Raw genomic sequence first — 6000 nt, 5'->3', positions numbered from 1 at the left:
TTGAGTTCTGTAGCTCCAGAAAATCCACTTTGAGTGCAGGGAGGTCAGAATCCAACAGCATCAGCAGTCCTTTTTCAACCTCTGAATCTGATTTCTGCTCAAGTTCCTCAATTTCAGCCAGAAAATACCTGAAATCACAGAAAAACACACAAACTCATAGTAAAGTCCAGAAATGTGAATTTAACACAAAATCTATTAAAAACATCCCTAAAAGTAACTAGATCCTACTAAAAACATACTAAAAACAATGTCAAAAAGCGTATAAATTATCCGCTCATCACAACACCAAACTTAAATTGTTGCTTGTCCCCAAGCAACTGAAAATCAAAATAGGATAAAAAGAATAAAATATACTATAAATTCCAAACTATCAATGAAACATAGCTGCAATCATATGAGCGGGACTTATAGCTTTTTGCCTCTTGAATAGTTTTGGCATCTCACTTTATCCATTGAAGTTTAGAATGATTGGCATCTATAGGAACTTCAGATTTTGAATAGTGTTATTGACTCTCCTAGTTCAGTATGATGATTTTTGAACACAGCTTCTTTATGAGTCTTGGCCGTGGCCCTAAGCACTTTGTTTTCCAGTATTACCACCGGATACATAAATGCCACAGACACATAATTGGGTGAACCTTTTCAGATTGTGACTCAGCTTTGCTAAAGTCCCCAATTAGAGGTGTCCAGGGTTCTTAAGCACACTCTTTGTTTTTGCTTTGGACCTTGACTTTAACCGCTCAGTCTCAAGTTTTCACTTGACACCTACACGCCACAAGCACATGGTTAGGGACAGCTTGGTTTAGCCGCTTAGACCAGGATTTTATTCCTTTAGGCCCTCCTATCCACTGATGCTCAAAGCCTTGGGATCCTTTTTATTTGCCCTTGCCTTTTGGTTTTAAGGGTTATTGGCTTTTTCTGCTTGCTTTTTCTTTTTCTTTCTATTTTTTTTTATTTATTTTTTTTTCGCCTATTTTTTTTTTCTGCAAGCTTTGTTCTTTGCTGCTTTTTCTTGCTTCAAGAATCATTTTTATGATTTTTCAGATTATCAAATAACATGTCTCCTAGTCATCATTCTTTCAAGAGCCAACATATTTAACATTCTTAAACAACAACTTCAAAAGACATATGCACTGTTCAATCATACATTCAGAAAACAAGAAGCATTGTCACCACATCAATATAATTAAACTACGTTCAAAGATAAATTCGAAACTCATGTACTTCTTGTTCTTTTGAATTAAAACATTTTTTATTTAAGAGAGGTGATGGATTCATAGGACATTCATATCTTTAAGACAGAGTTACTAACTACTAATGATCATGTAATGAAGACACAAACACAGATAAGCACATAGAAAACGAAAAAAACAGAGAAAGTAAGAACAAGGAATGAGTCCACCTTGGTGATGTCCTTGAGCTCTTCTATGTCTCTTCCTTGTCTTTGCTGCTCCTCCTTCATTGCTTTTAGATCTTCTCTGATTTCATGAAGGATGATGGAGTGCTCTTGATGTTCCACCCTTAGTTGCTTCCAATAATTGTGTGGAAGAAAATGTATCCCCTGAGGTATCTCAGGGATCTTCTTGATTTGCAGTCAAATGTTCTACCACTGAGCTATAGACCCTTGATGGAGCTTTTGTCTTCCCTTTCCTCTTTCTAGAGGTTTCTCTGGCCTTAGGTGCCATCAATGGTTATGGAAAAAACAAAAAAGCTATGCTTTTACCACACCAAACTTAGAATGTTGCTCGCCCTCGAGCAAAAGAAGAAAGAATAGAAGAATAAGAAGAAGATATGGAGGAGATGGATGGGAGTGTGTATCCGGCCATATGGGTGGGATTGGGTGGGAGAGAGATGTTGAATTTTGAAGGTAGTGGTTGTATGGATGTAAGTGGTAAATGGAAAGTAGAAGGGAAGATCATGAATGGGAAGAGAGATGATGAGGTAGGTGGGGATCCTGTGGGGTCTACAGATCCTGAGATGTCAAGGCATTCACATCCCTGCACCAATTTAGGCATGTAAAATGCCCTTGCACACAACTCTGGGCGTTCAGCGCCAGGTTGGTGCCTGTTTTGGGCGTTCAACGCCCCTTTGCTGCCATTTCTGGCGTTGAACGCCAGAACCATGCTTGTTCTGGGCGTTCAGCGCCAGGATGCTCCCATTCTGGGCGTTCAGCGCCAGAACTATGCTCTGTTCTGGCGTTTGAACGCCAGACAGATGCTCCTCCAGGGTGTGATTTTTCTTCTGCTGTTTTTGATTCCGTTTTTGATTTTTTTGTTTATTTTGTGACTCCACATGATCATGAACCTAAGAAAACATGAAAAACAATAAAAATAAGAATTAGATAAACATTGGGTTGCCTCCCAACAAGCACTTCTTTAATGTCAATAGCTTGACAGTGAGCTCTCATGGAGCCTCACAGATGTGCAGAGCTTTGTTGAGACTCTCCAACACCAAACTTAGAGTTTGACTGTGGGGGCTCTGGTTGACTCTGCTTGGAGAGAAGCTTTTTCTGCTTCCTCTCCATGGTTGCAGAGGGAGATCTTTGAGTTTTAAACACAAGGGAGTCCTCATTCCATTGAAGGACTATTTCACCTCTGTCAACATCAATCACAGCTCTTGCTGTGGCCAGGAAAGGTCTTCCTAGGATGATGGATTCATCATCTTCCTTTCCAGTATCCAGGACTATGAAATCAGTAGGTATGTAAAGGCCCTCAACTTTTACCAATACATCTTCTACGTGTCCATAAGCCTGTCTTCTTGAGCTGTCTGCCATCTCTAGTGAGATTTTAGCAGCTTGCACCCCATAGATTCCTAGTTTCTCTATTACAGAGAGGGGCATGAGGTTTATACCTGAACCAAGGTCACACAGAGCTTTGAAGATCATGGTGCCTATGGTACAAGGTAGTATGAACTTTCCAGGATCCTGTCTCTTCTGAGGTGATGTCAGTTGATCCAGATCACTTAGTTCATTGATGAACAAGGGAGGTTCAACTTCCCAAGCATCAATGCCAAACAATTTGGCATTTAGCTTCATGATTGCACCAAGAAACTTGGCAGTTTTCTCTTCAGTAACATCCTCATTCTCTTCAGAAGAGGAATACTCATCAGAGCTCATGAAGGGCATAAGGAGGTTCAATGGGATCTCTATGGTCTCTAGATGAGCCTCAGAGTCCTTTGGTTCCCCAGAGGGAAGCTCCTTATTGATCACTGGACGTCCCAGGAGGTCTTCCTCCTTGGGATTCACGTCCTCTCCTCTCCTCACAGGTTCGGCCATGGCGCTTATGTCAATGGCCTTGCACTCTCCTTTTGGGTTCTCTTCTGTATTGCTTGGGAGAGTACTAGGAGGGATTTCAGTGATCCTTTTACTCAGCTGGCCCACTTGTGCTTCCAGATTTCTAATGGAAGACCTTGTTTCATTCATGAAACGTACAGTGGCCTTAGATAGATCAGAGACTAGATTTGCTAAATTAGAAGCATTTTGTTCAGAGTTCTCTGTCTGTTGCTGAGTTGATGATGGAAAAGGTTTGCTATTGCTAAACCTGTTTCTTCCACCATTATTAAAGCCTTGTTGGGGCTTTTGATCCTTCCATGAGAAATTTGGATGATTTCTCCATGTTGAGTTATAGGTGTTTCCATAAGGTTCACCTAAGTAATTTACCTCTGCTATTGCAGGGTTCTCAGGATCATAGGCTTCTTCTTCAGAAGATGCCTCTTGAGTACTGTTGGATGCAGCTTGCATTCCATGCAGACTCTGAGAAATCATATTGACTTGCTGAGTCAATATTTTATTCTGAGCCAATATGGCATTCAGAGTATCAACCTCAAGAACTCCCTTCTTCATAGGCGTCCCATTATTCACAGGATTCCTTTCAGAAGTGTACATGAACTGGTTATTAGCAACCATGTCAATGAGTTCTTGAGCTTCTGCAGGCGTTTTCTTTAGGTGAATGGATCCACCTGCAGAGGTGTCCAATGACATCTTAGATAACTCAGACAGACTATCATAGAATATATCCAGGATGGTCCATTCTGAAAGCATGTCAGAAGGACACTTTTTGGTCAACTGTTTGTATCTTTCCCAAGCTTCATAGAGAGATTCACCTTCTTTCTGTCTGAAGGTTTGAACATCCGCTCTAAGCTTGCTCAGCTTTTGAGGAGGAAAGTACTTGGCTAAGAAAGCCGTGACCAGCTTATCCCAAGAGTTCAGGCTGTCTTTGGGTTGAGAATCCAACCATAATCTAGCTCTGTCTCTTACAGCAAAAGGGAAAAGCATGAGCCTGTAGACTTCAGGATCTATTCCATTAGTCTTAACAGTATCACATATCTGCAAGAATTCAGTTAAGAACTGAAAAGGATCTTCAGATGGAAGTCCATGAAACTTGCAGTTCTGCTGCATTAGAGAAACTAATTGAGGTTTAAGCTCAAAGTTGTTTGCTCCAATGGCAGGAATGGAGATGCTTCTTCCATGTAAATTGGAATTAGGTGCAGTGAAGTCACCAAGCATCTTCCTTATATTATTATTATTTTCGCCTGCCATCTCCTCTGCCTGTTCGAAAATTTCTGAAAGGTTATCTCTGGATTGTTGTATTTTAGCTTCTCTTAATTTTCTCTTCAGAGTTCTTTCAGGTTCTGGATCTGCTTCCACAAGAATGTTCTTATCCTTGCTCCTACTCATATGACAAGGAAGAATGGCCAGAAAAATGATAATAATAATAGAGATCCTTTATACCACAGTATAGGGATCCCTTTGTAAGTAGAAGAAGAGGGGGAGATAAAGGATGTGATGTAAAGGAAGAAACACAACTGTGAGGATTGGAATGTGAGATGAGATGTTAGGACATGAATGAATAAATAGAATGAGATGGGGGAGGAATAATTTTCGAAAATTATTTTGAAAAAGAGTTAGTGATTTTTGAAAATTGGTTTTTGAAAATTAGTTAGTATTTTTCGAAAATTTTTGGATTCAAAAATAAAAAATAAAAATAATTAGTTAATTAAAAAGAAATTTTTAAAAAAGGGAGAGATATTTTCGAAAATTAGAGAGAGAGAGTTAGTTAGGTAGTTTTGAAAAAGTTAAGAAACAAACAAAAAGTTAGTTAGTTAGTTGAAACAAATTTTGAAAAGATAAGAAGTTAGGAAGTTAGAAAAGATATTTTGAGAAGATATTTTTGAAAAAGATAAGATAAGAAGATATTTTTGAAAAGATATGATTGAAATTAGTTTTGAAAAAGATTTGATTTTTAAAATCTCAATTAATGACTTGGTTCATAAGAAATCACAAGATATGATTCTAGAACTTAAAGTTTGAATCTTTCTTAACAAGCAAGTAACAAACTTCAAATTTTTGAATCAAAACATTAATTGATTAGTTATTTTCGAAATTTTTATATAAAAATAAGAAAAAGATTTTTGAAAAATATTTTTGAAATTTTCGAAAATAGCTAATAATTTTGAAAAAGATTTGATTTTTGAAAAAGATTTTGAAAAAGATAAGATTTTCAAATTGAAAATTTGATTTGACTCATTGGCAACAACTTTGATTTTTAAAATTTTTGAAAAAGTCAACTCAAATGTTCGAATTTGATGAGAGAAAAAGGGAAAGATAATTTTTTTGATTTTTGAATTTTTTTGATGCAAGAGAAAAACATGAAAATTATGCAATGCATGAAATTTTTAGATCAAAACATGTGATGCATGCAAGAATGCTATGAATGTCAAGATGAACACCAAGAACACTTTGAATGTCATGATGAACATCAAGAACATATTTTTGAAAAATTTTTAATGCAAAGAAAACATGCAAGACACCAAACTTAGAATTCTTTAATGCTTAGACACTAAGAATTCAAGAATGCATATGATAAACATGAAAAGACACAAAACAAAAATTCATCAAGATCAAACAAGAGGACTTATCAAGAACAACTTGAAGATCATGAAGAACACTTATGAATGCATGAAATTTTCGAAAAAATGCAAGATGCATATGCAAGTGACACC

The sequence above is a fragment of the Arachis ipaensis genome, chromosome B6 (assembly GCF_059453495.1).
Source record: "Arachis ipaensis isolate K30076 ecotype BB chromosome B6, ASM5945349v1, whole genome shotgun sequence".
NCBI classification, from domain to species: domain Eukaryota; kingdom Viridiplantae; phylum Streptophyta; class Magnoliopsida; order Fabales; family Fabaceae; genus Arachis; species Arachis ipaensis.
The sequence above is the reverse complement of the archived record's forward strand: the minus strand, read 5'-3'. Positions refer to the sequence as shown.